The 14110-nt window shown below is 36.7% G+C and overlaps 2 non-coding genes across 2 annotated transcripts; both read right to left on the reverse strand.

The window, feature by feature from the left end:
• Positions 1-1744: 1744 nt before the first annotated feature.
• Positions 1745-1881, reverse strand: LOC126828912 (U4 spliceosomal RNA). The gene has a single exon (XR_007683295.1). It is a non-coding gene; the product is annotated as a U4 spliceosomal RNA (small nuclear RNA).
• Positions 1882-4302: 2421 nt separating this feature from the next.
• LOC126828916 (U4 spliceosomal RNA) lies at positions 4303-4439 on the reverse strand. The gene has a single exon (XR_007683299.1). It is a non-coding gene; the product is annotated as a U4 spliceosomal RNA (small nuclear RNA).
• Positions 4440-14110: the final 9671 nt, after the last annotated feature.

The raw sequence follows: 14110 nt of genomic DNA on the forward strand, positions 1-14110 counted from the left end.
ATATTTTAAAATTGTATTAAGTTTATTTTTCCAAAAAAATGAAAAAAAAAAACAGTTTAAGCGGCACTTAGTTAGTGAACGAAAATGACACATGACACACTTATATGGAATAAAAGATGCTAAAAAGTTCAATATGAAATAATATATAAACTTTGAAACTCGTTGTACTGTATAATCAATCCAAAACAACCATCGATATCCACCTGTCGTATGACCTAAGGTTGCTTAGTCTGACTTCCTTGTAAACACCGTTATAATAATTATCTACTTGATGTCATATCTACTACACACGCCAAGTGTCACGCCAACTTTCTCCATTAATCTCGTCTTCTAGATTGTGCCAGACAATTAGGATGATCCTAACCTCTGTCTAGCGCCTAATCTACTCGCGTGCCGATACACTATCAACGTCACTGATTGGCTGATTGTAACGGCATGCTTCAATGGCGTCGAGTAGTCACGTGATATTATTGTTTACAGTTATGTGAAGGAATGGTATAAAATAACTGATTTCTAAATAATTCATCAGTTAAACTTGAAACATTTTACCTAAACACATCTACGTGATTAAACTTTAATCATGGAATCTCGTTCTTATACTTCTTTTAGAAAAGGACGAAAATTGTTGGCTGAAAAGAAAAGACGGAACCGAATCAAGGAATGTTTGGACCAGATTAAAAACTTGTTATGTAAAGACTCAGTTTCTTATCAAACGGTAAGTTGTTTTAATCTTTACTTGAGATATAACTGTACTATATCAATATTTTAAATTTATAAGATTGGATTTATTTGTGAAAGTGAAGTTTCTTATGAACCCGTAAGTTGTTATAAACCTTACTTCAAATATAAATGTATTCTATTAATAAATTATTTTAATGTACTGTATCAGCATTTTAAATTTAATGACGCTTATTCATTTGTTACCTAAATCTTATGAATGTGTTTATGGTTTCAATATTGTAGGATCTTGATGCCAATAAAATGGAAAAGGTCGAAATTCTGGAGTCTGCTGTTGAATTCCTCAAGAAAACTAAAACCTCGTTTACAAGTTTTCCAAGAGAAGAACAAATCAAATATCAGAAAGGATTTACTCGATGTTTCCAGGAAATGACGTCATTTCTAAACGGTGTAACGGAAGTGTCGGACAAAGTGAAATGTGCTCTGATACAACACGTGTCTAGAAATATCCAATCAACACATTATAATCATACTCTAAGTTATATTCAATATCCTGGAATATCAACAAATATATCTGGACAATATTCACCGAGAAGTGAAAACCAGAATTACATTAAATATAACCCATCATTAGCAGTACCATTAGATAGACACAATTATAGACAGAATATTAAAACTGAAACAACAGAAGACTCTAATAATAACAATAGCAGTTTTATTAGTAATAATAATAATATGAACAATAACAGTAGTGTTTGGAGACCTTGGTGAATACAACAGTAGACTCTAATAATAACAATAACAGTTTTATTAGTAATAATAATAATATGAACAATAACAATAGTGTTTGGAGACCTTGGTGAAATCGGACATTTGGTTATTAGTGCGGGTTTATATTTAAAAAAGTATTATTATGAACAATAAGTTTATTAATTTAAGATAATATGTTTATATTTGTTAAGTTTTTGTTTTCATATATTCTGTTAATAAACGTGATATTTTGATGAATAAATCTATTTCGGGTCGTCTGTCCAGAAATGTCTTCTAGATTCTTTTTTGTAATTCGCTCCCGTAGAAGCCGACAAAAATTGCGCATGCCGACCAATAGGTCGTCAGCGCGGGGTATTGGGTATAGTTTTCAACTAGCAATAACCACGCCTCGGAAATTCCTCACTGGCTATGGTACCGCCACTGCGCAAAGCTAAAGAGATTGGAAAGAAATCAGACTCACTTGAAACACGTTTACTTATAAATATGATTCAAGTTAACAATTTATACAGGAATATTTACATCAAATCAATTTTATTTTATGATACACTATTCAACATGAAACGATGCCACAAACAAATCCGATAATTTAAAATTATGGCATTTTATATTCTAAAAAATTTATATTGTAATATTTAACAATTGATTCAAATGAATAATCTTCGCGGTGTCTGCAGTATTTATCTCCCTTGAAAACATATTTGGACACAGCTCACCAAATATTTCTAATGTAGGGCGAAAGTTATATTTAGTCATTCTTTCCCTTTCCCCCTTTTGCATGGCGATTTTTGTTGACTTTTTGGTGTAGAATCGAAGAAAAGGGTTTGAAAATACATTTTCTGTCAGGTTTTGGTGAATATTCATGATTTTGAGGCGGAAGGATACAAGAGTTGAGAGGTTGGTTAGGTTGAAATTTAGGGACCAAAATTGCATGTTTTCTTATCTCTACTTCCAGCTTGTGTATCTTAAGTTTTCCATGGTGAACCTCATACATGCTTTTGGGCAAGAGGTTGCCATATGTTGCTCCATCTGTGGTAGAAAGCGTTCTACCCAACGAAAATTAGGGAAAAAGTTAGAATACTGCGAGAATAGATGTGTTCTCAAGCGGTGGAGTGAAAATGTATTATCATAAACCACACACATTTATTTATTTTAGAAATTTGATATTTTTCATTCCGTTCAATTCGTGTAAATTTTGCCATGATTATCAGATTATTCTACATTTTTGCATAATTAAACGTTTACAGAGTTTAAAAGTTTTTGTCCCATTTTAGATGTCAGGATTCTAAACTCCATGTCAAGTGGGGACTACATATTCTCAAACGTGTGAGGTTTGTCGCAAGGTCCAACAACACTTGTAAAGATAGCCTTTCCAAGTCCAAGAGAGAGCGAGAGAGAGAGGTGGGTGGGGGGCAACGTCCACTCGACACAAACTAAGAGTTATTCAGTGACTAACATGGTGCAATTTTATTTTAAAAATTGGCGATGAGAGTGAGAGAGAAAAAGAGAAATTAAATGAAATTGGGGTTTAACGTCCTACTGTTCTGCTCCCACCTAGGCTAATGAAGACGGTCAAACGCCATACAGTGTGCTGTAAGGGAAATTTTGCCCGAACAGCGGCAATACGGCCTTCTCTTATATCGAATCCCAACTGTCAAGGGATCTTTTACGTGCACGCCAATGTGTACACGTGTCCTCGGTATTGGTCCCATCCGAACAACTAGACAGTTGTCCTTGTCAGCCCCCCCCCCCCTCCTGCATCACTGCCAAGGGGGGAGCCGCCGGAAAATCTGAATGAACTTTCTCGGCCAATGCAGGGATCGAAAACCCGACCTCCAGACTGGCTTAACATTCACTCGTTGCGAACTAAATCATTTCAATAATTCGTTTGAACGTAGGGGTCTTTAGCAGTGGATAGAAACTGGGGTATCCGGAGAAAACCCAAAAGGTTGGACAACGACCCTACTCCCTTCTCATGTTTAAGCGGGGAATCAAAACCACACCACTTGAATCAATGCCAGACCTTGTGATTTCACGCGCACGTGTTAAACCACTAGACCACCCAATCCCCATGTAAGACGGATTTTGTAAGTTGCTGTATATTGTATATACCGGTACGGGAAATTTGTTTTATAATAGGGATATATAATGAATTAAATTGTTGTAGCCTAAGGTGGGTTTTTTTTGGAGGGGGTAGGGGTTATCAGACATTTTTGGCAGATAAAATATCCCAGTTGACGGAAAAAAAATATGAATATTTTTTTTTTATATAAAAATTATTATCCATTTTGACGGAAAAGAATGAAATACAGCGTGAGCCCCGATTGCACGTATTCAAATGCGACCTGGAAAATTGAGACTACAACAACTTCCGAGGTGAAAGTCAAAATGATAGGTCTTTAATAGCGCGGTGTGTTAATTTCCTAATTTCTACTTTTCAAATTGCATTTTGGCTTGGTATGCGTGTTGATGCCTTCTTACTGACATCAATAAATACAAAAATATGACGAAGTCGACAAGACGGTATACATGCCAAAATGCAAGTCGAAAATAAGAAATTAGGAAAAAACGAGGGGCGCTATTATCGCTGTGTGTTATTTCTTAATTTCCTATTTTCGAGTTGACTTTGGCTTGTATAGCGTGTTGTCGCCTCACATTTTGTCGTAACTTCTACTTTTCGACTTTCGTGTTTTGAAAAGGCGAAAAGTAGAAATTATGAATGGTAGTTATATGCTTCGATAGCCACTCAGTGATTATATTGTTGTAATAAACATCGAAATACCAAGTTGAATAAATTAGCTTTCAATCGACAATTGAAAAGGCGTCCCCTTTTATATTCTTTTTGGTTTGTGTTAGCTCCCGTAGAAGCCGGCAAAAATTGCGCATGCCGACCTGCAGGTCGTCAGCGCGGGGTATTGGGTATAGTTTTCAACTAGCAATAACCACGCCTCGGAAATTCCTCACTGGCTATGGTACCGCCACTGCGCAAAGCTAAAGAGTTTGGGAAGAAATCAGAGTCACTTGAAACAAGTTTACTTATAAATATGATTCAAGTTAACAATTTATACATGAATATTTACATCAAATTAATTTTATTTTATATTTTAATATTCAACATGAAACAATGCAGTGAACAAATCTAATAATTTAAAATTATGGCATTTTTTATTTCAAAGTAATATATATTGTAATATTTTTAAACTGATACAAATGAATAATCTTCACGTTTTCTGCAATAGTTATCTCCCTTGAAAGCATATTTATAAACATAAATGAAAACCAGCATTCAGCAGAGTCAGTCTACTACGAGAATAGATATGTTCTCAAGCGATGGAAAGTAAATATATTATCATAAACCACACACATTTATTTATTTTAGAAATTTATTTTAAGTCTTAGCGACTCCGGAGGTTCAAAGGTGAAATTTCCAGTTTTTGCAGTAGGAAGATTTGAAATGAAATGAAATGGGGTTTAACGTCCTACTGTTCTGCTCCTAACCTGGGCTTATGAAGACGGGCATACGCCATACAGTGTGCTATGAAAGAAATTTTGCCCGGGCAGCGGCGCTACGGCCTACTCTTATATCGAATTCCAACTGCCAAGGGATCTTTTACTTGCAAGCCAATGTGTACACGGGACCTCGGTTTTTCGTCCCATCCGAACGACTAGACAGCTGTCCTTGTCAGGCCCTCCATCCTGCATCACTGACAAGGGGAAACCACGCAGGAAGATTTGAAGCAATAACATGTCAGCGTATAATATAAAAACAAAAGCGAAAACTTATCTTTAGGTGATCTTAGCACCGTATATTTACTTTGGAACGTTGAAAAAGATCTTGCATAACAGGACAACACTTTAAAACCTGTTTCAAAAATACGTAAAAACTGTCAAATCGAAATCTCCCCAATTTAGTTTAACAACGATTGTTAAACATAATGAAACTAGTTGTCCGAAAAACAATGCAATAGTTACATCTCCCCACTCGGCAAACATCAGCAGACTCCAGTACCCCACATCTAGCCTCGGCTGTGTGGCGAATTCTGCCATTGGAAATTCTTTCAACTTCCCGGATTACAAATGGTGGGCCCATGACGACACCTGTGTGAATGTTTTACCATGCAAAGCTTTCAATGTCTGATGCTGGCTTTCTTTCAAGTTTATCCGATTTTCTTTTAAAAAAAAGGACAACTGAGCAATGAAAAGTAAACACACTCTTCGGACGACGCCATTTTTAGAATTTCTTTCTACAAGTAAACCGATAGCCGCATCACAATTGTATGGATGTGGGTAAATATCCCTTCTACAAGGGATGGGTGCTGAGTGTACCCCCCCCCCCCCTTTGGAGATTGGCCCAACTCCTATAGGCCCAGCAGTATGGAGGTGTTCAAAGCAGAAAATCATAAGCAAAAGAGACAATATTGTCGGCTTGTTCGTTGCCGAAAATATTGATGTGGGAAGGGATCCATGCAAGGGTCACCTCCTTTTCACAGATTTTTATGTTTTGGTTTAGGTTCGTGGATTAAGGCCTGCCTGCTTTTGGAGGAGCTCGATACTACTCAGGGAGTCAGACAGGATAACGGCTTTTTGGTGTGTAAGCCTAACTAGCTATTCTAGTGCAGTTTTAATGGACATTAGTTCTGTAGCCTTTTCCTACAGTTCAGCTTTGATTTTGGTATGTATATGCCATATCCCGTTATCCCCCTTGTATGATCTCTTGATCTGTTTGTGTAAATTTTGTAGTGGCTAGTCCATCTAGTCTATTAATTCCATTGCTAGTGCTCTAGCCTCAATGGGATTGTGACGTTTATTTGTGACGTAACTTTGCTACGTTTTCGTGATTGGATCACTTTATTGCCAAGGCGGAGTGTCCGGCAAGGTTTTTCTCTCAATAATCTTCCTTTCAGACTGTGTGCTATCTTTTGATATTTTCCCGAATGCCATGGGACTGTTGTTGTTCTTTGGAATTTTCTTTTAGCATTTGCAGCGTGCCCCACTACTTGGGTAAGTCCCTTCAACTGTGTGTGAAATAGCTTTATTTAACGTCAGGTGATATCGCTGACAACCACGTATGCAAGTTAAGTAATAATAAACATAAGGGAATGGTTATGGTTTCTGAAGCATTTAAGATAAAGAACGAATATTAATAATTATAACCAATTCGAAACATACATATTATACATATTTGAAAACCGCGAAGTATACTACAGATTTTGATAATACAATCATAAAAACAAACACGAAACAAAGATCGTCAATTATCACAAGTAAGCCGATGGTGGCGGGTATGACTATCACCCCTAAAGAAATAAAAATTTATTGGTCATTATCAAACCAAGTAAAGACGGATGCCCATCACGTAAAATAAAAGATTCATTCAATTACGTGGCCAGTCCATGTTGTATAGTACAATCAATTATCCACCGTCGCCCACTTCAAAAAGAACTATATTTTTATAGAACCAGATATTATTGAGGTAAACCTATGCATCCATTCTTTAATAGAGTTTTATTTATCGATAAAGTTAAGAACTACATTTTTATAGAACCAAATAATTATTGAGGTAAATCCGCCCTTCATTACTTTAATAGAGTTTTAGTGTTTTATTTATCGATTAAGTCATTTACTGTATTATACATGCATAATCAAAGCTGGTGGAATTCACTCAAATATACGTGCACATGTACACATACCGTACAGGCATTTAAACCTATTTAAACAATGCTTATCATTTTAAATAAACTACAGTCTTGATAAATAGTGTTATTCTTAAAGGAGAATGCTATGGTAAAAGTTTAATTTTATCATTCACTTAGTTCATTGTGTAACACATTTCATATTTATTTTTTAAAGAAAAAAGGTTTTAGTAACAAATAACATTAAAACGCAATTTTTCTTACAGTCAGGGTCCATAATCAATGAAGTTACGGTCCGATATATTCTATGGTGAAAATGTAATATACGTCCATATATTATTGTGATATCATTTCGTAAGTTTATTGCCATCTACGAACCCAGTGACGAATATAAAAATAAATCGTAGAAGACTAACTTGCCTGGGATATATTGTGGACGGAAATTCACAAATCCAGTGATTGGAATGCCAACATAAATATCGAACAAGAACTTTCAAGGGATATATTATATTTTTTCTTTTACATAAGGTAATAAAAACAAAACTTTAGTAAAGATCTTCTCAAATATTTAAAATGTAAACATGAAAGGAAATTCACAAAGAAAGTGATAAGAATACGAACATGGTACATCGTTCAGATTCAATGAAGGCGTTATCAAAACACAATTTTCTATTCCATAATCGTTGTTTGGTTCATTGATACTCCAAATGTTGATATCGAGAGTCGAACCATCCACCCAGATCATCTCATTCTCTGTAATGATATCATTCAGCCCTATCCAGTACTTGACACCTGAAAACAAGAGAGAAGGGGATAAAGCGGCACATTTTATATATGTATAGGGGACATGTCAAATGCATCTAAATCGACTATTTGCCGGGAAGTTAATGTCATTGATATATTTATAACTCTATGCAGCCGACCAATTAATACGTAATTTGCATATCAAAATTGTTTTATGACGTTAGAGAGCATCGTAGTCTCAGATTACCAGTCACAATGTACTTAGACTCATACTTGACTTGTGTTCACGCAAGAACTGTCTTGAGAATTTTCTAGAGTCAGTATTTTATAAAGTTTCTCACGTAAGCAAAAGTGAAGCATGACTTTGGGCTTACTTTTAAGAATATTCTAAGAACCGGGCCCTGGCGTATATGGGGGGGGGGGGGGCAATAGTCCGCCTTTATACGAAATACTATAAATATGGGTATCAAAAAACATAAACCTAACCCTAACAATAGATATTGGTGGACTAATGAACCCGCGGACTAGTCCACCCTAACCCAACCCCTATAATTGATATCGGTAGACTAATTAACCCGCAGACTAGTGAGCATTCCCCATTAACAAAAAATATGGGACCCTTTATGGTTATACACGTTAATAAGAATTAATAAAGATTTGTTGATAGAGTTTTGAAAAACAGAAAATTTGTTCCGTCACCAAAAGATTTCTGTCAAAAGGAAATTAGACAAGTAACAAAACAACTACGATGCATTATGTATGATTTCTATTGTACAGAGCTGTAGAATCAGTTTTTGTAAAACTTCCTATTAAGTGAAAACCTTCTAGACCAATATCATAATCACGATAGATATTCATGGTATTGGGTATTTATCAAAATTTCCTGCACAACACCCAACAATTGCCCCCCCCCCCCCCCCGCCTAACCTGTTGTCGATATGTTGGGCACTGGACCATCATCACCAGTTTTACCCACTGAATTTTGATGGGTTTATGTGACTGGGTTATCGGTTTAAAGTTCCCCAGAAACAGAAACCATCATGCTTAGTATACAACTTCACACAAGTTTACAACCCTACGTACACCTTAAATCACGGAGTTGTATTCTGTCATTTTAAGGCCCCTGTATTTTTTTTACGCAAGCGCCGGTGTTGGTTAGCGGGCTATGCCTGAAAAATAAATGAAGGCTTCTTAAATTAGATTTAGCAGGCGATTGGTAGTTTTATAATTTTGTTTAACTTTGTTATGGGGTCATCACTATATCAAATATCTTAGGGTTCAAAGTATCGTACTTACGAGACAACGTCTTTATTGCTGCAAGTTTTAGAGCTAATTCAACTTGCTTCAAGATTACCAAATTTCCACCATCTTGCTCACATTTTGCTTTAGCTGTCGACCATGGTAAGGCATTGCTGGATGCTTTCATACAAAATGTTCCACCAATTAATGGCAGGTATCCAGGCTGGTTGTTGCATCGTTCTGTAATATTGATATAAAAAAGATAACTGTGATGTCACCTTTAAAAATTGTGCTTGTAAAAGGCTATTGTCTGTCGAGTAATATACCCAAACCGCCACAAAAGTAATTCGTTATTAATGAACTGCGGCCCCGAGCGCTAGTTTTCTTCTTGTTCTCCTTGACGACGACGCTCTTCAAACAAACCAAATCCCAAAATAAATAAATGACACATATTGATTAATTGAACATTTATCTTTTTTACAGGTTTTAACCTATCAAACTGATTATCTATACTTAGTCTTAGCAGGAAATGTTTACGATCAAACTCAGTCAGTCATCTATACACTAAATTTCATCACTCTCCACCAGTTAGAATCAAAGTTATCTAGTCCCAAAGCGACGTCGCATGGAATTTACCAATGTTTGAAAGAAGGCCTGGGGCAAATTGTTCCATTCTTGTACACGAGCAGCTTCTAAAGCAGCAATGGTGTGCATCTGTGGTCTCCGATACAGACGGCGTCCAATCTCATCCCAGACATGTTCTATCGGTGCCATGTCCGGAAACATGGCTGGCCAGTCCAAGACATTGATGTTGTTAGCAGCCAGGTAGTCCATACTTAAACGGGCGGTATGCGGACGTGCATTATCCTGTTGGAAGTGCTGAAGTTGTGGGTGCGCTCGAAACATCGGAACAACAATTGGTTGCAAGACATCATCACGGTAGGCTACAGCATTAACGCGACCCCTGCAAATGTGTAGGGCGGTCCGGTGATGAAATGTGAAGCCTCCCCACACCATTACACTTCCCCCACCCCATCTCCACACACGTTGACGGCCACCAGCGTGATAAAGATGAAAGCGACTGAAGAGCACACTTTGCCAGTCTACTCTTCTCCATGTCTGGTTTCCTTGAGCCCGTATCAAACACCGCTAACGGTGATGATCCCTGAGGGTAGCCCCAACATAAGGTCGTCGTGCACGGAGTCCTACTTCTCTTAGACGACGTCTTACGGTGTTGGCATCTACTGGTCCTTGTCTTCCGAGGACTGCCGCACCTGTTCGAGTCGCTGGGCGGAATCTGTCACGCAGATGAGTGACCCGGATGTAGCAGTCTTGAGCCTGGGTTGTAACGCGTTGTGGACCAGGACGTTGACGGTCACGTGTTGATCCAGTAAATCGATCACGTTCCACCAACCTTACAATAGTGGACTGATGACAAATGAAGTGTCTGGCAATAGCACGTGTAGACATGCCAGCCCTGGACATTCCCATGGCTTCATTCCGTTGATTTTCAATAAGTCACGACATCTCTAGCTCGATTCCTTCACACGTCCAACAACAAATTACGACAGATTGACGTTTCACAGTTCATGTACTGCACATTAAGTTGAAAACATGCTTTTAATGGGCTCACACACAATGCTGCACGTGAATATTGGGTTTTTCATGTGCATCTCGTGCAATTTTGTTTTGTGTACACGGGCCGATATTTTTTGCGTTTGGGAGCATTGTGTGAAACGATAGTTCATAGTATTGCATAATATTATACATACAAAACCACCTAGTAATAAAATATTTGGGAAAAAAAAGTGATGGGTTTTCCATGGCGCTCAGTATATAAATGAACACCCCAGCATACTAACCCGGTGATGGTCAAAACAAACCACGCATTTTCGTGCGTGCACTGTATTAGAAATAACAAGGAACACGTGTTAATTAAAAAGATAAATACATGTAGTTAAAACAATAAATAAATATTTTTTCACTGTTCACTGTAGATTGTGAAATAGTATCATTAGTTAGAAAACGCATCCAATATCCATTAGTTAGAAAACGCATCCAATAGTATAAGGAACAAATACACAAAACCTAGGAAACTGGGATAAATTTCTGTTTGGTCATGTTTTAGATAATTGTAATCTTGTAAAATACCTTTCCTACATCATCGCACATGGTTAGTTTGTTCTGTGGCTGACAATTCGTGAATGTAAAACGTATTCCAGTCAATGCAGCATACCCCATTCACACCAAATTGATATTACAATATTCATTGGCCTGTTGTGGATTTTAAAGATAGATTGCCAGGCAACGAAACATACGCCCACAGTAGCTAAGTCGTCCGTGCAGTCAATAAGGGGTGTCGCATATTTATTTCTTTTGTCGGTAAGGAGAGAGAAATGGGGTTTAACGTCCACTCGACACAAACTAGGTCATTTCGGGACTCTCATGGTTCAATTTTATTTCAAAAATTTGCTTGCGCGTAGGGGTCTTTAGCAGTCGGAGGACCCGGAGAAAACCCACGAGGTTGGACAGGCTATCCTACTCCTTGTCACGTACAACCGGGGAATCGAAACCACGCCAGTTGACTCAATGACAGACCTTATGATACAACGCGCACGCGCTAACCATTCGGCCATCGAACCCCCCTTGTCGGTAAGGAAAACATTTACAACACACTAAAATATAATTACGAATAACAAACCTATTAAGTAATTGTCAAACTTGTTTGGCCTCTAATTCTGCCCTATACTGACGTTGAGTACTAAAAACATTAAAGGAGCTAAATCACTAATATTTGGGACCTAGAAATTGACACAAATGGGTCGCAACGCATATAATAATGTAATACGAATGTATATGAACTGATCTGCCCTATACTGATCATTTGTTTCCGTTTTACTCTAATTCCAAATCAGTTATGTTCGGCGAAATACGCCAGAAGTCCCAATCGAATGGCAATCTCTAGCGTCTGGGTATTCCAGTCTACATCGATAATATTTATTGCGCATACTCCCCAGATAGGAATACGGCGTCACCGTTTGTCATGACTAATTGTGGAATATGTCTAGCCTCGTTCTTCGAGTCCCTTGTTATAAATGACGTTGAAACGCATTATGGTACACGATTCGTGTACCAATGGTAAAATGTTTATTTTGTGTTAAATATTGAATATCAGAAGCCCATCTTTTCCTGGTAAAATCACAACATCAAAGTTGATTTAAATTGACAAATGATTAGTGTTTTTAATGTCGAAGACTTTGCATGATATTGTGTTAGAGACTTAGCTACTTTAAATATCAAGGGCCATAAATATGGAAGTCATTATCGGAAATTATTGAAAATCAATAGGATTCTTAGTCTCATGACCATAATTGTTTAGCCTCCAGAGCGTGGACACCGGACGGGAGCGACGACAATATACGACATGTTGGCGTATAAAAAGTGCCGAAAACCGGAAATCAGCAAATAGGCTTAAAATACATTTATCCATATACTAATCCACATTTCGTAAAATTGTATTTCAAAAACCTGACATTGGAATGATCTGATTTGTATGCATCGTAAATAAACAGGTATGCACATATTCAGGTTATTGACCCACTCCCCAATCTGCTGAGTAAACAACAATATATTATGACGTGCAAAATAATGTATCTTTTGGACATTAACATATATTTAAAGTTTTTATCAAAATCTGATAAAAAAAAGTGAATTCCTAAAGTATGTAATATCAAGGTCGCAATTGTTTTTCCGATTTTTATAATTCTCATAAAAATCGGAAAAAAATTGTGACCTTTAGAAGGCCCACAACCTTGGTATTACATACTTTTACACTATTTGCGCACAAGGAGCGGCCATTTTGTCAGGCAGTGTCGGTCCAATTTTCACGAAATTCGAACTCAGCAATGATAAATTTTAAAAAATGTTCAAAATCGAACAAAAGTTGCGACCTCAAGGTGACCCACAAGCTTAAAACGTGATTTTTCGTAAAATCAGGTGCCATAATCGAAGAAGTTACGATTCGATATGCGCGAATATGGAAAGGATCCGAGATCTTTGGTTTATAGCCATACATTTTAACTTTCATCTAAATCGGATAACAATTGTGACCTCTAGAGTGTTCACAAGCTAAAAACGTGATTGTTTTCGTACAATCTACAACGAAGTACAGAATGAAGTAATTTGAATAAAAGTTTTAATAGTCTCATTTTACATTATCTATTTCTGAGCTGTTATAGCAAGAATGGTCAATTCTTTACCTAAATCTTACATAATGTATTTTTAATTTCAAATTAGATTTATGAAGAATCGTGTCAAATTGTATGCCTGACTTATTTAAAGCGATAATTTCATATTTTCTAAGTAAGTCAAAACATAATTATTTCTATGTCTTTTGCTCAATAGGTTGTCAACTCACTATTATACGATCATAGGTATTATTCTCCCTCTTAAAAATCCTTTGACCCCGGAAATAATAACACAATAACCTCCCTTGTTTTTCTATCCACCCCCCATGGAATAGCTATCTTCAAACGTTTGAATTTGAAGTTGAAAATGATATTTTTGCCAATTTCTCAACTGGCAATAGTGAATTATAGGATTATTCTTTAACAAGGTAGGACTGTTTATAAATACCATCTATTTTAAGGCTTTATTTTAATAAATTTTAAAAATATAGCTTAAAAATATGAAATTGCAACTTTAAACTTACCTGTCAAACTTTGATCAACATGTAGAGAATTTATGTTGATGGAGTCCAACCCTTTATCCACCATATTTAAAATATAACACGTACCATCACCACCATAGTGGAATAATTTACATCCAGGGTTAGAGGCACATTTCATGCCACATTTGGTCAGAGATACATCTTTAAATGAAACAGAGTAATCCACTCTAACGGTATTTTCTAATTCGATTTTTTTGTATAAATTATCTTTCGCGTCTGTTGTTGAAATGAATAAACAAAACAAGCTAATAAACGAAAGGCCGAAGCCTGACATTTTTAATTGAGTTTGATTATAAAAATTATCTTTTGCATGAGTCAA

The sequence above is a fragment of the Patella vulgata genome, chromosome 7, assembly GCF_932274485.2.
Source record: "Patella vulgata chromosome 7, xgPatVulg1.2, whole genome shotgun sequence".
NCBI classification, from domain to species: domain Eukaryota; kingdom Metazoa; phylum Mollusca; class Gastropoda; family Patellidae; genus Patella; species Patella vulgata.